Raw genomic sequence first — 20,841 nt, 5'->3', positions numbered from 1 at the left:
TGCCTCTGAGGTGGGAGACCGAAGTTCAGGGCACTGGTCCACAAGAGACCTCCCAGCTCCATGTAATACCAAATGGCAAAAATCTCCCAGAGATCTCCATCTCAGCGCCAAGACCCAGCTTCACTCAACGACCAGCAAGCTACAGTGCTGGACACCCTATGCCAAACAACTAGCAAGACAGGAACACAGCCCCATCCATTAGCAGAGAGGATGCCTAAAATCATAATAAGGCCACAGACACCCCAAAACACACCACCAGACGTGGACCTGCCCACCAGAAAGACAAGATCCAGCCTCATCCACCAGAACACAGGCACTAGTCCCCTCCACCAGGAAGCCTATACAACCCACTGAACCAACCTTAGCTACTGGGGACAGACACCAAAAACAACGGGAACTACAAACCTGCAGCCTGTGAAAAGGAGACCCCAAACACAGTAAGATAAGCAAAATGAGAAGACAGAAAACAGAAAAACACACAGCAGATGAAGAAGCAAGGTAAAAACACACCAGACCTAACAAATGAAGAAGAAATAGGCAGTCTACCTGAAAAAGAATGCAGAATGATAGTAAAGATGATCCAAAATCTTGGAAATAGAATAGACAAAATGCAAGAAACATTTAACAAGGACCTAGAAGAACTAAAGAGGAACCAAGCCACGATGAACAACACAATAAATGAAATTAAAAATACTCTACAAGGGATCAATAGCAGAATAACTGAGGCAGAAGAACGGATAAGTGACCTGGAAGATAAAATAGTGGAAATAACTATTGCAGAGCAGAATAAAGAAAAAAGAATGAAAAGAACTGAGGACAGTCTCAGAGACCTCTGGGACAACATTAAACGCAACAACATTCAAATTATACGGGTCCCAGAAGAAGAAGAGAAAAAGAAAGGGACTGAGAAAATATTTGAAGAGATTATAGTTGAAAACTTCCCTAATATGGGAAAGGAAATAGTTAATCAAGTCCTGGAAGCACAGAGTCCCATACAGGATAAATCCAAGGAGAAACACGCCAAGACACATATTAATCAAACTATCAAAAATTAAACATAAAGAAAACATATTAAAAGCAGCAAGGGAAAAACAACAAATAACACACAAGAGAATCCCCATAAGGTTAACAGCTGATCTTTCAGCAGAAACTCTGCAAGCCAGAAGGGAGTGGCAGGACATATTTAAAGTGATGAAGGGGATAAACCTACAAACAATATTACTCTACCCAGCAAGGATCTCATTCAGATTTGATGGAGAAATTAAAAACTTTACAGACAAGCAAAAGCTGAGAGAGTTCAGCACCACCAAACAAGCTTTACAACAAATGCTAAAGGAACTTCTCTAAGTAAGGAACACAAGAGACGGAAAACACCTACAATAACAAATGCAAAACATTTAAGAAAATGGGAATAGGAACATACATATCGATAATTACCTTAAACATGAATGGTTTAAATGCTCCAACCAAAAGACACAGGCTTGCTGAATGGATACAAAAACAAGACCCATATATATGCTGTCTACAAGAGACCCACTTTAGACCTAGGGACACATACAGACTGAAAGTGAGGGGATGGAAAAAGATATTCCATGCAAATGGAAATCAAAAGAAAGCTGGAGTAGCTATACTCATATCCGATAAAATAGACTTTAAACTAAAGAATATTACAAGAGACAAGGAAGGACACTACATAATGATCAAGGAATCAATCCAAGAAGATATAACAATTATAAATATATATGCACCCAACATAGGAGCACCTCAATACATAAGGCAACTGCTAACAGCTATAAAAGAGGAAATCGACAGTAACACAATAATAGTGGGGGACTTTAATACCTCACTTAAACCAATGGACAGACCATCCAAAATGAAAATAAATAAGGAAACAGAAGCTTTAAATAACACAATAGACCAGATAGATTTAATTGATATTTATAGGACATTCCATCCAAAAACAGCAGATTACACGTTCTTCTCAAGTGCGCACAGAATATTCTCCAGGATAGATCACATCTTGGGTCACAAATCAAGCCTCAGTAAATTTAAGAAAATTGAAATCATATCAAGCATCTTTTCTGACCACAACACTATGAGATTAGAAATGAATTACAGGGAAAAAAACGTAAAACACACAAACACATGGAGGCTAAACAATACACTACTTAATAACCAAGAGATCACTGAAGAAATCAAAGAGGAAATCAAAAAATACCTAGACACAAATGACAATGAAAACACGACGACCCAAAACCTATGGGATGCAGCAAAAGCAATTCTAAGAGGGAAGTTTATAGCTAAACAAGCCTACCTAAAGAAACAAGAAAAATCTCAAGTAAACAATCTAACCTTACACCTAAAGAAACTAGAGAAAGAAGAACAAACAAAACCCAAAGTTAGCAGAAGGAAAGAAATCATAAAGATCAGAGTGGAAATAAATGAAATAGAAACAAAGAAAACAATAGCAAAGATCAATAAAACTAAAAGCTGGTTCTTTGAGAAGATAAACAAAATTGATAAGTCATTAGCCAGACTCATCAAGAAAAAGAGGGCGAGCACTCAAATCAATAAAATCAGAAATGAAAAAAGAGAAGTTACAACAGACACTGCAGAAATACAAAGCATCCTAAGAGACTACTACAAGCAACTCTATGCCAATAAAATAGACAACCTGGAAGAAATGGACAAATTCTTAGAAAGGTATAACCTTCCAAGACTGAACCAGGAAGAAACAGAAAATATGAACAGACCAATCACAAGTAATGAAATTGAAACTGGGATTAAAAATCTTCCAACAAACAAAAGTCCAGGACCAGATGGCTTCACAGGTGAATTCTACCAAACATTTAGAGAAGAGCTAACACCTATCCTTCTCAAACTCTTCCAAAAAATTGCAGAGGAAGGAACACTCCCAAACTCATTCTATGAGGCCACCATCACCCTGATACCAAAACCAGACAGACACTACAAAAAAAGAAAATTACAGACCAATATCACTGATGAATATAGATACAAAAATCCTCAACAAAATAGTGGCAAACAGAATCCAACAACACATTAAAAGGATCATACACCATGATCAAGTGGGAGTTATCCCAGGAATGCAAGGATTCTTCAATATACGCAAATCAATCAATGTGATACACCATATTAACAAATTGAAGAATAAAAACCATATGATCATCTCAATAGATGCAGAAAAGGCTTTTGACAAAATTCAACACCCATTTATGATAAAAACTCTCCAGAAAGTGGGCATAGAGGGAACCTACTTCAACATAATAAAGGCCATATATGACAAGCACACAGCAAACATCATTCTCAATGGTGAAAAACTGAAAGCATTTCCTCTAAGACCAGGAACGAGACAAGGATGTCCACTCTCACCACTATTATTCAACATAGTTCTGGAAGTCCTAGCCACGGTAATCAGAGAAGAAAAAGAAATAAAAGGAATACAAATTGGAAAAGAAGAATTAAAACTGTCACTGTTTGCAGATGACATGATACTATATATAGAGAATCCTAAAACTGCCACCAGAAAACTGCTAGAGCTAATTAATGAATATGGTAAAGTTGCAGGATACAAAATTAATGCACAGAAATCTCTTGCATTCCTATACACTAATGATGAAAAATCTGAAAGAGAAATTAAGGAAACACTCCCATTTACCACTGCAACAAAAAGAATAAAATACCTAGGAATAAACCTACCTAGGGAGACAAACGACCTGTATGCCGAAAACTATAAGACACTGATGAAAGAAATTAAAGATGAAACCAACAGATGGATAGATATACCATGTTCTTGGATTGGAAGAATCAACATTGTGAAAATGACTATACTACCCAAAGCAATCTACAGATTCAATGCAATCCCTATCAAATTACCAATGGCATTTTTTACAGAGCTGGAACAAATCATCTGAAAATTTGTATGGAGACACAAAAGACCCTGAATAGCCAAAGCAGTCTTGAGGGGAAAAAACGGAGCTGGAGGAATCAGACTCCCTGACTTCAGACTATACTACAAAGCTACAGTAATCAAGACAATATGGTACTGGCACAAAAACAGAAACATAGATCAATGGAACAAGATAGAAAGCCCAGAGATAAACCCACGCACCTATGGTCAACTAATCTATGACAAAGGAGGCAAAGATATACAATGGAGAAAAGACAGTCTCTTCAATAAGTTGTGCTGGGAAAACTGGACAGCTACATGTAAAAGAATGAAATTAGAATACTCCCTAACACCATACACAAAAATAAACTCAAAATGGATTAGAGGCCTAAATGTAAGACTGGACACTATACAACTCTTAGAGGAAAACCTAGGAAGAACACTCTATGACATAAATCACAGCAAGATATTTTTTGATCCACCTCCTAGAGTAATGGAAATAAAAACAAAAATAAACAAATGGGACCTAATGAAACTTAAAGGCTTTTGCACAGCAAAGGAAACCATAAACAAGATGAAAAGACAACCCTCAGAATGGGAGAAAATATTTGCATACGAATCAACAGACAAAGGATTAATCTCCAAAATATATAAACAGCTCATTCAGCTCAATATTAAAGAAACAAACAACCCAATCCAAAAATGGGCAGAAGATCTAAATAGACATTTCTCCAAAGAAGACATACAGACGGCCATGAAGCACATGAAAAGATGCTCAACATCACTAATTATTAGAGAAATGCAAATCAAAACTACAATGAGGTATCACATCACACCAGTTAGAATGGGCAACATCAGAAAATCTACAAACAACAGATGCTGGAGAGGGTGTGGAGAAAAGGGAACCCTCTTGCACTGTTGGTGGGAATGTAAATTGATACAGCCACTATGGAGAACAATATGGAGGTTCCTTAAAAAACTAAAAATAGAATTACCATATGACCCAGCAATCCCACTACTGGGCATATACCCAGAGAAAACCGTAATTCAAAAAGACACATGCACCCGAATGTTCATTGCAGCACTATTTACAATAGCCAGGTCATGGAAGCAACCTAAATGCCCATCAACAGACGAATGGATAAAGAAGTTGTGGTACATATGTACAGTGGAATACCAGCCATAAAAAGGAACGAAATTGAGTTATTTGTTGAGACGTGGATGGATCTAGAGACTGTCATACAGAGTGAAGTAAGCCAGAAAGAGAAAAACAAATATCGTATATTAACGCATGTATGTGGAACCTAGAAAAATGGTACAGATGAGCTGGTTTACAGGGCAGAAGTTGCGACATAGAGGTAGAGAACAGACATGGACACCAAGGGGGGAATACTGCGGTGGAGTGGGGATGGTGGTGTGCTGAATTGGGCGATTGGGATTGACATGTATACACTGATGCGTATAAAACTGATGACTAATAAGAACCTGCAGTATAAAAAAACAAAGAAAACAACTAATACTAAACTTTCATTGGGTTATTTGTATGGAAATATGTTAATATAAATGTTTCAGACATTACATGAAATTTCTAAAAATCTTATATGTTCTAGTATAATGTTATAAGTCATTATCCTAGTTATTACTTTAAAATGTATATCTCAGAAATAACTAATTTTCTTGTCAACTGCATCATTCTGAACTTTCATCAAATCTTTAACCGTGGTCATTTTTAAATGTTTTGTCATTTACAGACAGTTCTGGGTGTACTCTGATGCTTTTGCAAATATGTTCCTATAAAAAGGTTTCATCTTCAAAATATTCATGGAAAAGACTCTGACAAGTACAGTTTCTGGTAACTGACTGTACTGCTGAACTGAATGAATAAGCATTTTCAGAACTCTAATGAAAAACTGATGAACTCATAAAAGTGCTAACAAAAGATCAAGATGAAAAAAAAATTAATTACATGGGACTGAGTGAACTGATGAGGATGAGTATAATTTTTGTGACTTTCTGTTTGAATTAAAAAAAAAAATCCCACAAGGACTCAGAGGCAAAGAATATACAAATCAATTTTCACTGCAAAGTAAAGGAGCTGTTACAGTGGAGGATTACTGGACTGAATGTCAATATTATGACATAGTATGAGTGTGTTTTCATGTTTGGTAATTGCAAACATTGTTGCTTTTGTTGAGGTCATCCATGTACAATGCTTGGTGTCAGTCTATTTATCTCTTGTAAAAATAAAATACAGTGTGTGTGTGTGAAAAAAAAAATACATAAGGCAAATAGTAACAGCCATAAAAGGGGAAATCGACAGTAACACAATCATAGTATGGGACTTTAACACCCCACTTTCACAAATGGACAGATCATCCAAAATGAAAATAAATAAGGAAACACAACCTTTAAAGGATACATTAAACAAGATGGACTTAATTGATATTTATAGGACATTCCACACCAAAACAACAGAATACACATTTTTCTCAAGTGCTCATGGAACATTCTCCAGGATAGATCATATCATGGGTCACAAATCAAGCCTTGGTAAATTTAAGAAAATTGAAATCGTATCAACTATCTTTTCCGACCACAACGTTATGAGACTAGATATCAATTACAGGAAAAGATCTGTAAAAAATACAAACCCATGGAGGCTAAACAATACACTACTTAATAACGAAGTGATCACTGACGAAATCAAAGGGGAAATCAAAACATACCTAGAAACAAATGACAATGGAGACACGACGACCCAAAACCTATGGGATGCAGCAAAAGCAGTTCTAAGAGGGAAGTGTATAGCAATACTATCCTACCTTAAGAAACAGGAAACATCTCAAATAAATGACCCAGCCTTGCACCTAAAGCAATTAGAGAAAGAAGAACAAAAAAACCCCAAAGTTAGCAGAAGGAAAGAAATCATAAACATCAGATCAGAAATAAATGAAAAAGAAATGAAGGAAATGATAGCAAAGATCAATAAAACTAAAAGCTGGTTCTTTGAGAAGATAAACAAAATGGATAAACCATTAGCCAGACTCATCAAGAAAAAAAGGGAGAAGACTCAAATCAATAGAACTAGAAATGAAAAAGGAGAAGTAACAACTGACACTGCAGAAATACAAACGATCATGAGAGATTACTACAAGCAACTCTATGCCAATAAAATGGACAACCTGGAAGAAATGGACAAATTCTTAGAAATGCACAACCTGCCGAAACTGAACCAGGAAGAAATAGAAAATATGAACAGACCAATCACAAGCACTGAAATTGAAACGGTGATTAAAAATCTTCCAACAAACAAAAGCCCAGGACCAGATGGCTTCACAGGCGAATTCTAGCAAACATTTAGAGAAGAGCTAACACCTATCCTTCTCAAACTCTTCCAAAATATTGCAGAGGGAGGAACACTCCCCAACTCATTCTACGAGGCCACCATCACCCTGATACCAAAACCAGACAAAGATGTCACAAAGAAAGAAAACTACAGGCCAATATCACTGACGAACATAGATGCAAAAATCCTCAACAAAATACTAGCAAACAGAATCTAACAGCACATGAAAAGGATCATACACCATGATCAAGTGGGGTTTATCCCAGGAATGCAAGGATTCTTCAATATACGCAAATCAATCAACGTGATACATCATATTAACAAATTGAAGGAGAAAATCCATATGATCATCTCAATAGATGCAGAGAGAGCTTTCGACAAAATTCAACACCCATTTATGATAAAAGCCCTGCAGAAAGTAGGCATAGAGGGAACTTTCCTCAACATAATAAAGGCCATATATGACAAACGCACAGCCAACATCGTCCTCAATGGTGAAAAACTGAAACCATTTCCACTAAGATCAGGAACAAGAGAAGGCTGCCCACTCTCACCACTATTATTCAACATAGTTTTGGAAGTTTTAGCCACAGCAATCAGAGACGAAAAAGAAATAAAAGGAATCCAAATCTGAAAAGAAGTAAAGCTGTCACTGTTTGCAGATGACATGATACTATACATAGAGAATCCTAAAGATGCTACCAGAAAACTACTAGAGCTAATCAATGAATTTGGTAAAGTAGCAGGATACAAAATTAATGAACAGAAATCTCTTGCATTTCTGTACACTAATGATGAAAAATCTGAAAGTGAAATTAAGAAAACACTCCCATTTACCACTGCAGCAAAAGGAATAAAATACCTATGAATAAACCTACCTAAGGAGACAAAAGACCTGTATGCAGAAAATTATAAGACACTGATGAAAGAAATTAAAGATGATACAAATAGATGGAGAGATATACCATGTTCCTGGATTGGAAGAATCAAAATTGTGAAAATGACTCTACTACCCAAAGCAATCTACAGATTCAGTGCAATCCCTATCAAACTACCACTGGCATTTTTCACAGAACTAGAACAAAAAATTTCACAATTTGTATGGAAACACAGAAGACCCCGAATAGTCAAAACAATCTTGAGAACGAATAATGGAGCTGGAGGTATCAGGCTCCCTGACTTCAGACTATACTACAAACCTACAGTAATCAAGACAGTATGGTACTGGCACAAAAACAGAAATATAGATCAATGGAACAGGATAGAATGCCCAGAGATTAACCCATGCACATATGGTCACCTTATCTTTAATAAAGGAGGCTAGCATTTTCAGTGGAGAAAAGACAGCCTCTTCAATAAGTGGTATTGGGAAAACTGGACAGGTACATGTAAAAGTATGAAATTAGAACACTCCCTATCACGATACACAAAAATAAATTCAAAATGGATTAAAGACCTAAATGTAAGGCCAGACACTATCAAACTCTTAGAGGAAAACATAGGCAGAACACTCTATGACATAAATCACAGCAAGATCCTTTTTGACCCAGCTCCTAAAGAAATGGAAATAAAAACACAAATAAACAAATGGGACCTAATGAAACTTAAAAGCTTTTGCCCAGCAAAGGAAACCATATACAACACCAAAAGACAACCCTCAGAATGGGAGAAAATATTTGCAAATGAAGCAACTGACAAAGGATTAATCTCCAAGATTTACAAGCAGCTCATGTAGCTCAATAACTAAAAAACAAACAACCCAATCCAAAAATGGGCAGAAGATCTAAATAGACATTTCTCCAAAGAAGATATAGAGATTGCCAAGAAACACATGAAAGAATGCTCAACATCATTAATCATTAGAGAAATGCAAATCAAAAGTACAATGAGATATCATATCACACTGATCAGAATGGCCATCATCAAAAAATCTAGAAACAATAAATGCTGGAGAGGGTGTGGAGAAAAGGGAACCCTTCTGCACTGTTGGTGGGAATGTAAATTGATACAGCCACTATGGAGAACAGTATGGAGGTTCCTTAAAAAAGTAAAAATAGAACTACCATACGACCCAGCAATCCCACTACTGGGCATATACCCTGAGAAAACTATAATTCAAAAAGAGTCATGTACCAAAATGTTCATTGCAGCTCTATTTACAATAGCCAGGACATGGAAGCAACCTAAATGTCCATCGACAGATGAATGGATAAAGAAGATGTGGCACATATATACAATGGAATATTACTCAGCCATAAAAAGAAACGAAATTGAGTTATTTGTAGTGAGGTGGATGGAGTTAGAGTCTGTCATACAGAGTGAAGTAAGTCAGAAAGAGAAAAACAAATACAGTATGCTAACACATATATATGGAATCTAAGGAAAAAAAAAAAGGTCATGGAGAACCTAGTGGTAAGAAGGGAATAAAGACACAGACCTACTAGAGAATGGACTTGAGGATATGGGGAGGGGGAAGGGTAAGCTGTGACAAAGTGAGAGAGTGGCATGGACATATATACACTACGAAACGTAAAATAGATAGCTAATGGGAAGCAACTGCATAGCACAGGGAGATCAGCTCCATGCTTTGTGACCACCTAGAGGGGTGGGATAGGGAGGGTGGGAGGGAGGGAGATGCAAGAGGGAAGAGATATGGGAACATATGTATATGTATAACTGATTCACTTTGTTATAAAGCAGAAACTAACACACCACTGTAAAGCAATTATACTCCAATAAAGATGTTAAAAAAAAAAGACATATGCAAGCATGATATTAATTGCAAGTCGGTCCATCCCACCACTACACTGAAGCCACCCCAATTCTTCCCACTTCCCTAATTGTTTCATGTTTCTCATCTGTTGCATTTTTTGAAATGTTTTAGTTATTTGTCTGCAATTATATTGATCTCATCTTTTTTTTTTTTCCACAGTTGCTCACATTTAAATTATCCCATTGGCTTATTATGTTCTCCAGGATAAGCATTATATCTTCTTTGCATAACCCCACAATACCGTAAGGAAGGGTTAAGTACACTCCAGGAGCAAAAACTCATATTGATAAGCAGTTGCCTTAAGCCTCACAAAAAATGAAATTCATACCCACAGAAGTAAACACTTGAAAGTTTTGCCTGAATTGACTACCTAATTTAGTCACACAAGTAGTTATAGAAGATAAGAGAGGAGGTTTACTTTAAGGAAACAATGTTTTTCTATAGGCCACATGTGCTTAAAGGTATGACGATATATTCGATTGGCTCTAGTTGGAACATAGTTTCACCACTTGAAAAAGAGGAGAGTAGAAACGTACTGGTCACTTTATTTTTAATGTTATTGAAAAGTGGAGACCAGTGTGCAAAAGCTAGTACTTCAGGTGCTCAGGTGCCAACCAGCAGATGTCTACTAGGTCTGCAGTCAGTTAGGAGGAATTTAAGAGACTTGCCTCTTAAGGAGAGAGCAGAGAGAAAGTAAAAGCCTCCCTGGATAGAGCACAGTCTAATACATGATCCAAGGAGAATAAAACTTTCCTTTTTGTTTTTATTTTTTCTAAGGTATGGGTAGGCATTCATTAATCTAAACTTGAATTCTAAACAATGAAACAGAAAATAAGTATTGCATTTTACTCATCCTATGGATAGAAGAGTACATTCTCCTCAGCACCAAGTTAGCTGTGCGTGCTAAGACTTTCTGCCCCATTTTGATGAGGTGAACGTTTAACCAGATTGTTCAACTCAAATGGAGAGAAACTACTCCGGCAGGCAGTCCTCTCTACCAGTATGTTGACTGATATAATAAAAATGCACAAGTTGTCCTCAATAATTTTCTAACCCTAGCTCGTCATAGGTCCTGCTTGCTTTTCAGTCACCTTTTCAACTGGACGACCCAAAAAAGAAGCTAGAAATGAGGAGACTTCTTAGTTCTGATAAATCCATACTCTCCTGATAAGCACAGAAGAATGCACCAAAATTATTCCACTCTCATCCAATTCCAGTTCTCAGCTATCCTAGAACAGTAGCAACAGAATCTCTCTTTCGGAAGTAATATACCACATAGATTAAACTCTCAGACTCTGGAAGAGGCAAACTGGTGTTCAATTACACATACATGTCTGACGTGTGGAGGGCGCTCAGCAAGTGTTAATTCTCCTAATTGTATTACCTTAATACAGAAAAAATATATGAAAATTCTTATTAGGCTCTGTGCTTTTATATAGCAGAGATAGTGATATATTTGTCAGTGTGTGACAAGCTGCTACTGTTACTTTCTTCTTATTATCCCTTTCTGTCTTGGTAATAAGAAACCTGATTAAAATACTGGGCATATTTTAAGCTAAAGTATCCAGCCTTGCGAATTTTTAAGTATGGTCCATGAATTGTATGTGGAAATGTCATGTGACACTATTGGAAATTATCCTTAGAAAAAAAGGACATAACCTTCTTCATTCTCTTCCCCCATCCTCTTGCTTGGAGCTTCGATATAATGGCTGGTACCCTTACCACTATTTCAGATCATGAGGATAAGACGCAGATCAGTGAACTGCAAGAGTCCATGAAAACTTTGTGGAGGTGTCATACAAACCCTGTATTGCTTAATTACAAATCCATTTTATATAATGAAAAAATAAAATTTAATCTTACCTATTATGTGATAAAGAAGTAAACATCTGTCTTTTCTAAGTCACTCTTATTTTGTTCTTTTTGTTATTCCATTACGTGCAAATTTAATCCTAAAGATTTCCCTATACATTTCCAAATTATCCTTTCCTGGGAGTGATTAGTACATAATGGAACCTGGGAGACACCCAATAATAAATTTTAGAGGAAGAAAATATCTGTAACTATTAGTGAACTTTGATAATTTTTCAAAATTAAAATAATTAAATCTGTTAAAAATGTAAAGGGAATTTTTTATGAATACGGCATTTCCATTCTTTCCATTCTTTTGAAATAGCAATACATGTTAATGGATTTCTTAAAAAACTGGGCAAAACATAGAAGAAAAAAAATCAACCATAAGCCCATCATATTTTTATATATATTTATTGATTTTCTCTGTTTGCTCATCTTTAGAGAAGATGTGTGTCTGACCAGGATTAGAAGTCAAGGTATGTTTTGTCAGAGATCACAGTTACTCAATTTTTTTCAAGCCCAGATGAAGGTATAAGAAATTATATTAAATTTACTTTAGTTTTTTTTTTCCCGCCAAATTAGATACTCAGTAGTATTTAGAGAATAGAAGAAGAATGTTAAGCAGACTCATTCTTCGTGTGAAGTTTAACTCATATTTCTAAGAGTTAAATCTCCTTGGTTTCTATGATAGCCTAAAGTTTAGCTAGGAGCGTTACCCCTTCTTGAACTGGCCTTTTAAAGAGCTATTTTGCCAAGGCTATTGCTTATTTAAAATGTTTTCCATAACAAGTGGAAGTCAAAAGTCCTGCTGTGGAAGCCCAGCACTGGTTGAAGAGATTGAAATGTCCACCCACTAACTGCCCTGAATTCAACCTTCACCTCAACTCCAAGTATTATACTGATTCCTTTCCTCTGTTCACCAGAAAAGCTTTCACTTCACTAATAGAAAATCACAAGGTCCGTGTTATATTTGGTAGAAATGTTTTAAAATTTCTGACACATAGCTTAAAACTTTCCCAAGTTATCAGTGGTAATAAATCTTTCCGTACAATTATACCATTTTGATGTCAGTCACATAATACCTTTGAAACATTGTAGAAAAGGTCTTCCTTCACTCTTCATCTTGTCAACTCTTACTCATATTTCAAGTCTAGTTTAAATATAAAATCCTCAGGGAAGCCTTTCCCAATCTAACAAATTTAGTTTTCCTCCATTACACACTTCCATTGTACCTCACAGTTTTCCCTGGTATAACTAATCATAAATTTAATGAAATCATTGTTTATTAATTTATCTAGTGTGTATCTTCCTAGTAGAATGTATCAATACTTTGCATGAGGGCATGGGCCAAGTAAACTCTGTTTACTACAGTATCCTGAGTGTAGTAATTTACTGAGCAGAGTATCTGGCATTTTAGGAAGTCCACCATAAATATTTACTGAAAGACTAATTGAATTAATACATGTCAATAAGTTTGAAATATTAAGTACATTTAAAAATGGACTCAAGCTATCTTCTATTAAACAACAAAATTCAACTGAGTAAATTTTAAAGATCTAATTGGCTTAATTGAATGATTCATTCAATGACTGTACCTGCTTATTAGTAATAACAAAATTTATCTTATTAATTTCAATCTAACCTTATCCTGATAACATACACAATTCTTTTCTCAAAGTTACTTTTCACAAACCTTTAATCACTTTCTGGATCCATATTAATTTGTCACTTCTTTTCCCCATACATAAACAACCAGCTCTAGGACAGAATTATTCTTTTTTTCCTCAACAAAAATATCTCCAGTCTTTATACCTTCTCTCACCGGCAACACATATGCTACTTGCTTTACACACTGAAATGCTTCCCTTGTCATTTTTAGTAGCTTTAATTACATATTGCAATTTTTAACCCTTAAAAGACCTTACCAAAACCAAGAAACAAGTAACTGGACTGTTATACCAACATTTTCTAATTAGCAAACTTAATAACATATTCCATAACCTCTAAAAACATACATTTTTCTCATAGTACACTTTCTCTTTAATGTGGTACAAGATGTGTATTTAATAAACTGAAACCCTCTTTCCACTTTTTTTCCCCCCTTGGCTTGAAGTTTTACTAATTAACCCAAGGCTGAAGTCTCAGGCAAAGTGGGCTACGTTTGTATTTCAAGGACATGATAAGAGTTAACTTCAAGCTTTCTCTTAGGCATATTTTTATTCTCTCAGGGTCACAGTTCTGAAAACAGTATTTTATCAAGCTAGCTTTCTCTAACTGCATATCCAAAAAAACCAGTTTTGGAGTTTCAAAAGAGTTTCATCTTAACCAATTTTCTCTGGAGTCTGAAGAATACTGTTGCCATACATTGTTAAAAAAAAATCATCTTTCTTTTCCTTTAGTCATTATCTCATAGATAACATTTTTCTAATGAATTGAACCTGAATTTCCCATTTTACAAAAGACAACAAAGATATCAATCACACAAATGGAATATACACTCACACAGCAGAAGACAGAACTGTCACAAATCCTACAAGAGGACAACCAATATGGAGTCCCAAACAAACACTTCAACACAAATGGTCCTCGACGTCAGACACACACCAGAACAAACTGACAAGATGCCCAAATAGCACTTTATGCTCAAAAACAGCCCTCAATGGCAGGCAGACATCAGAACCAACTGGCAAAATGCCCAAATAGCACATTGGGCTCGAAAGAGAAGTTTGCCCGGGTGCACACCAGTGGACTTACTTGGTCTTGGAGTTAGTCAGCTCGTCAAGATGCATGTTTCTGTTCCACCAAGGAAAAGCATAACTTGACAGCCAGTGCCGAGTAGGGGAGAAACAGGGAAGATCCCCGAAACAAATGGTTTCAGCAGCTGCTAGGAACATCCCCCAAAATCCCCCTCTCGGGGTCACCTCGCCATGAGCAAGCAGCTCACTCGGTGCGTAGTCATAGCCAAAGGCTCTACTTGGGAAAACCCCGGGGAGCCAGATATTACGAGAGTGAGAGGACAGCCTCACGTTGGGCGCCAAAAAACTGGTTCAGCTGCTCGCCGCTCAAAAGCCAATAAAGAGGCAAGGTGGCTGGAAAGGAAAGTTTGCTTTATATCGGAAGCCAGCAACTGAGGGTGGAGATATGGGAGGGCAGATTCCTGTCCAAAGGCTGATTCCTCCCACTGACAGTCAGTGCTTAAGAGCTTTTATAGATGGAGGGAGGGGGCTACATGCAGAAACAGCACAGTCAGCTCTGACAGTCCTCTTGAAATTAGTCATGCAGTGGTCTGATCAGCGTCATATTGGTTGTTTTAAGTACAGTTAGACTCTAGTTCCAGGGTCAGTTTGTTCCCATTTCTTTGAGGCCTGTTTTCAGAATTGCAGCAGCTTATGTCATGGCTATAGTCTGGTCATCATGGACTTAACTTCTTCTACCTGGTGGGGGTTTCAGCATCTATAAGACAGCTCAATGGATATGGCTCAGAATATTATCTACAGCTCTTGAGGAGGAACTAAAGGTCCTTGACTTTGCTTAATGTCTAAACTATTATTATTTGGTCTTATTTGTTTTCCTTTGTTTCTGCATTTTCTTACTTCTCTGATTGAACTTATTCTTTGGCTAAAGTTTTTCCACAGACAAGAGGCAAGCTGAGGACATGGGGAGGAAGGACCATAGGGTCCTGTTCTGTTTCACTGTGACACAGTATCTCAGTTCCCATGGTAACTTTATTTTAGCAACACAAAAACACAGGCATAAAATAATGTCAATTGAGTTGCCGAATGCTGCACGAGCGTCAACAAATTTTTACCAAAATATACTTTCTCTCAGTTCAAGGATGAATTGGGAGATTGGGATTGACATATATACACTACTATGTATAAAATAGATAACTAATAAGAACCTGCTGTATTAAAAAATAAATAAAATTCAAAAAAATTAAGAACTCAAAAAAATAAATGTGTTCTACTGTATCTAGAAGAACCAAACAGCCTTTTTATATTTATATATAAATTATAATATAAGCAATATATAATATACATTAGACATATATAAATTTTTCTCCTGTCAATGACAACCTTATTAATTCAACCAATAGTCAAATTCTTACACTATGTATTAATTTCTCATTTATCTCTTATACTTTGTCATAAGTCTCACCTATTTTTCTGTAAAGTATTAGTAGTGCTTATTCTTTTCATTTTTGCCACTACCCAACTTGTCTAAACCCGTATCAACGCACGCCTGGATATCTGCAATAAACCAGCTAGCTGCATTCCCAAAATCCAGGTAAAATTGCCATATCTCCCACCCTAAATGATTTTTGCACATCAATGACTAATAAAGCTAATGGTCTCCCCCAATACTGAAGTTGTTTATAATTTTAAAAATCTTTGAGAGTTTACTCATTTAAAACTCTTCAAGTGCTTTATTTTTTAAACATGTACCGATTGTTTTGAACTTAGGTACCTGATGCTTTAGATGCAAAAAGATAGCAATGTCAGTCAAGCTAGCTTCAGAGAGTAGACATCTTTCTGTCCTACTCCTTTCTCTCACCCACAGGTACCTCTGAAGAACTCTCTCCTTAAAGATATCTGTTTACCAGATGGGCACATGCTCTCATCAATTCCTCCGCAGTATAGGCCATGTCTCTCTAGGTGATCTTTAAGCACTACTATGGAAACAGTTGACTTGGTTCTCTACTGACCATCACCATGGGATGAGCAAAGTGGAAGTACCATTTAAAGAAGATAACATTTGGGAAATGAACTGACAATATTTATTGATTGACCTCCAGCTTCCTTGTTACACCTGGGTAACACTTTAAAGTATAATTAGCTGCTTTCCCCCATTTTGCTGCTTATTTCATACCACTAAAAAAATTGTATCAGGATGAAAGTGATGTTGCATGTCAATTATCAGTATGTTGGTGTTTTGTTTTTGTTTTTGTTTTTGTTTTGGTCTTGAAAGGCAATTTCCTAAAGGTCATAGCTTCCTGAGCTAGAAGTTAAGAAAAGTTTATTTGAGACCAACTTTTGGTACTAACCGGTAGTTAGAATTTACAAAAATTGGTGTTTATGCCTCAATTATTTCCTGATAATATTAAATGGTTTAGCTTATTTTTATATTTCCTGTGTTGATCTTTCTACTGCCTTTGAAAACTCATTCAGTTTGACAGTTTAGTTTCAAAGATTTAACAGGCAACACAGTAGGCAGACTCGAAGGAATCCCGCTTGATCCCATCTTCTAGTGTTCAGAAGTCTTTTTGTTAACACTTCCCCTTGAGTGTAGACAGAACCTGTGACTTGCTTCTAACCAAAAGAATACGGTAAAGGCAACTGGATGCGTTGCTTCACTCTTCTTAAAAGAGTTGCTCTAGATGCTCTTCTTGCCGCTTGCTGAAGTTAGCAGCCATGGTGGGAAATCCTGTTTACATGGCTGGGAACTGGGAATGATTCTAGCAACCACAAGCAATCTCTAGGAACTCGGAGACTTCTAGGAACTCAGCTGGCTCCCAGCCAAATGCAAGAAGCTGGGGCCTTCACAGCCACAGCCATGAGGAAATGGATTCTGTCGAACACCTGAGTAAGCTTGGAAGCTTGGAAGAGGCTTCCTCATCCAAGCCTCCAGAGGATAATGCAGTCCAGCTGACATTTTGATTGCAACCTTACAGAGGACTCAACGAAGCTGTGCTCAAAACTGCAGATCCACGGAATCTGTGAGATCATAAATATATGCTGTTTTGAGCTGCTAACTTAGTGGAAACTTTTGCACAGTAACAAAAAATTAATGAGACAAAGATTTCTTGATTTTTTTCCTAGTCTTCTACATGTTAGCATTTGGCATCTATTAGCCATCCAATTGCTCAAGTCATCATTTTTATTACCCTGAACACCTAATCTATGAGAAAGGTTCCAGCTCTGCCTGCAACATATATCCCGTATCTGTCCCTTTCTCACTGTCTCTACTCTTACTGGCCTACTTCTAGCCTAAGCCACTACCATCTCTCACTATTACACTGTCTTTTAACTGATTTCCTTTGTTGCACTCTTGCTCTTTTTTAATCCATCTTCCACATACAAGTCAGAATGATGTATTTTTAAAAGTGAGTCAGACTGTGTCATTTCACAACATAAATCCTCTAATGGCTCCTTCCCCTTATATTTTTAATAAAATCTTAAAACTAGCATTGTCTGTATATCTTGAACACTGCCTTCAATTGTTATGGCATCTCATATCGCTACCCCTCTCATTGATTAAGCTCCAGCCAGTGGCTATCTTTCCGTTCCTCCGGAAAATTAAGTCTGCTGCTGTCTTAGAGTTTACGCTTGAATCTTTCTCTTTCTAGACTGTTCCAGTGATTGGCATTTTCTTCTCATCCTAGTCTTGGTTCAATTGTTACCTTTTCAGTGTGACCTTCCCTAACTATATAATCTAATTACGTCAGCAATTCCTATAACAGTACCCTATTTTATATTCTTAAGCCACATATTACTTTCTGAAATTATCTTAATTATTATTTTGTTTTTAAGTTTATTATCTACCTCTCCTACCAGACTATAACCTCCCTGTGAGCAGGGATCTTCTCACTCTTATGCATCACTGATTTTTTACACCCACTGCATTACCTGATACATATTAGGTATGTAAATAGTATTTAAGTGTGTGAAGGAATCAGTAATTTTATAAACCTTATTTTTTTCATATTCTCCAAGAGACATCCTTGAAACAGAGTAGCTCAGCTTGAAGATATATGGGATCCCAAAGTTCCACCTACCCAGAACAAAGTTTGAAAACTACTGGATTATACGGTGTTTAAAATAAATCTTAGACTGCATGCCATAGAAAGCAGTTCCTGAGGCAAGGAGTTAAACAGCTGATGCTTAATTTAAGAAATGCAAACCCGGGGCAGCAAGAATGAGGATTAAAGAAAATGAGGGAAGAAAAAATGTAAAGTGATGCAAAGTGATGCAATACTAGATTGACTATTGGTTCACAAATAACCAGGAAGAAACAGAGTGGATCCCTCATCTTGTGCATCCACGTAACACAAGAGAACTCTCAAAAGGCTACAGGAAGAAATCATGACTTGGGAAAGAAAAGAAGTCCATGGAACAGAAAAGAAGAAAGAATGTATTGTATCTGCCTACTTCCCTAATTCTTCCTCTTTCCTAGTGGTCAAAGTTAACCCCATAGATATTTAACTCCCTTATCCTTCTGGATGGTGCCATCAAGTTCCTTTCTGCCTCTTAGGCATGGCATATATCCTGCCCTGTGGTATGGCATTTTATTCTAGCCTGGGAGTGATAAAGGGAACCATAAAGCTTGTGCTTGCAGCAGGTCAGCCCAGCTATGTGGCAGTGGCCTGACACTCCCAGTGTTGACTGGCCCCAGAGGTTGAAGCTCAGCCTGTCCAGGAGATAGGGAAAGCCGCCGAGGGAATCTGAGATGGCGCCAAAAGATTTATGAATGATGTAGAATCGCATGTCTTAAAAAATTACTCTTCTTAACACATCATAATATATTCAATTTCTGAGCATAGAGAATTTTGCAATTCATTTTGTTATGAGTACATCTTCATTCATCATCTCTTTGCAAATTCAAATCATTCTCTCTCCCTATAATGCCACTCCTTGTGTTTTTTTTTTTAATCTTTATTGGAGTATAATTGCTTTACAATGTTGTATTAGTTTCTGTTATATAATGAAGTGAATCAGCTATATGTATACATATATCCCCATATCTCCGACCTCTTGTGTCTCCCTCCCACCGTCCTTATGCCACCCCACTAGGTGGTCACAAAACACCGAACTGATCTCCATGTGCTATGCAACAGCTTCCCACTAGCTATTTTACATTTGGTAGCGTATACATGTCATTGCTACTCTCTCACTTTATCCCAGCTGATCCTTCCCCCTCCGTACGTCCTCAAGTCCATTCTCTATGTATGTGTCTTTATTCCTGTCCTGCCCCTAGGTTCATCAGAACCTTTTTTTTTTTTTTTTGGATTCCATATATATGTGTTAGCATACGGTATTTTTTTTTTTCACACACACACACTGTATTTTATTTTTACAAGAGATAAATAGACTGACACCAAGCATTGTACATGGATGACCACAACAAAAGCAACGATTGCAATTACCAAACATGAAACACACTCATACTATGTCATAATATTGACATTCAGTCCAGTAATCCTCCACTGTAACAGCTCCTTTACTTTAGCATACGGTATTTGTTTTTCTCTTTTAGACTTACTTCACTCTGTATGACAGACTCTAGGTCCATCCACCTCACTACAAATAACTCAGTTTCATTTCTTTTTATGACTGAGTAATAGTCCATTGTATATATGTGCCACAACTTCTTTATCCATTCATCTGTCAATGGACACTTAGGTTGCTTCCATGTCCTGGCTATTGTAAAGAGACCTGCAATGAACATTGTGGTACATAACACTTTTTGAATTATGGTTCTCTCAGGGTACATGCCCAGTAGTGGGATTGCTGGGTCATATGGTAGTTCTATTTTTAGTTTTTTAAGGAACCTCCATACTGTTCTCCATAGTGGCTGTATCAATTTACATTCCCACCAACAGTGCAAGAGGGTACCCTTTTCTCCACACTCTCTCTAGCATTTATTGTTTGTAGATTTTTTGATGATGGCCATTCTGGCCAGTGTGAGGTGATACCTCATTGTAGTTTTGATTGCATTTCTCCAATGATTTGTGATGTTAAGCATCCTTTCATGTGTTTGTTGGCAATCTGTATATCGTCTTTGGAGAAATGTCTGTTTAGCTCTTCTGCCCATTTTTGGATTGGGTTGTTTGGTTTTTGATATTGAGCTGCATGAGCTACTTGTATATTTTAGAGATTAATCCTTTATCAGTTGATTCATTTTCAAATATTTTCTCCCATTCTGAGGGTTGTCTTTTGGTGTTGTATATGGTTTCCTTTGCTG

The 20,841-nt window shown here is 36.8% G+C and overlaps 1 long non-coding RNA gene across 1 annotated transcript in view; it reads left to right on the top strand.

The window, feature by feature from the left end:
- The window catches only part of LOC309665608, a 174,791-nt gene extending 154,692 nt beyond the window's left edge, over positions 1-20,099 (top strand). Inside the window, exon 3 of the long non-coding RNA XR_014266571.1 lies at positions 19,906-20,099. This is a non-coding gene — a long non-coding RNA (uncharacterized lncRNA). The remainder of the gene's footprint in view (positions 1-19,905) is intronic.
- Positions 20,100-20,841: the final 742 nt, after the last annotated feature.

The sequence above is a fragment of the Balaenoptera physalus genome (assembly GCF_965194825.1).
Source record: "Balaenoptera physalus genome assembly, chromosome: 8".
Classification (NCBI taxonomy): domain Eukaryota; kingdom Metazoa; phylum Chordata; class Mammalia; order Artiodactyla; family Balaenopteridae; genus Balaenoptera; species Balaenoptera physalus.
Note: the sequence above shows the minus strand (reverse complement) of the source record. Positions and strands in the feature narration are given on the sequence as shown.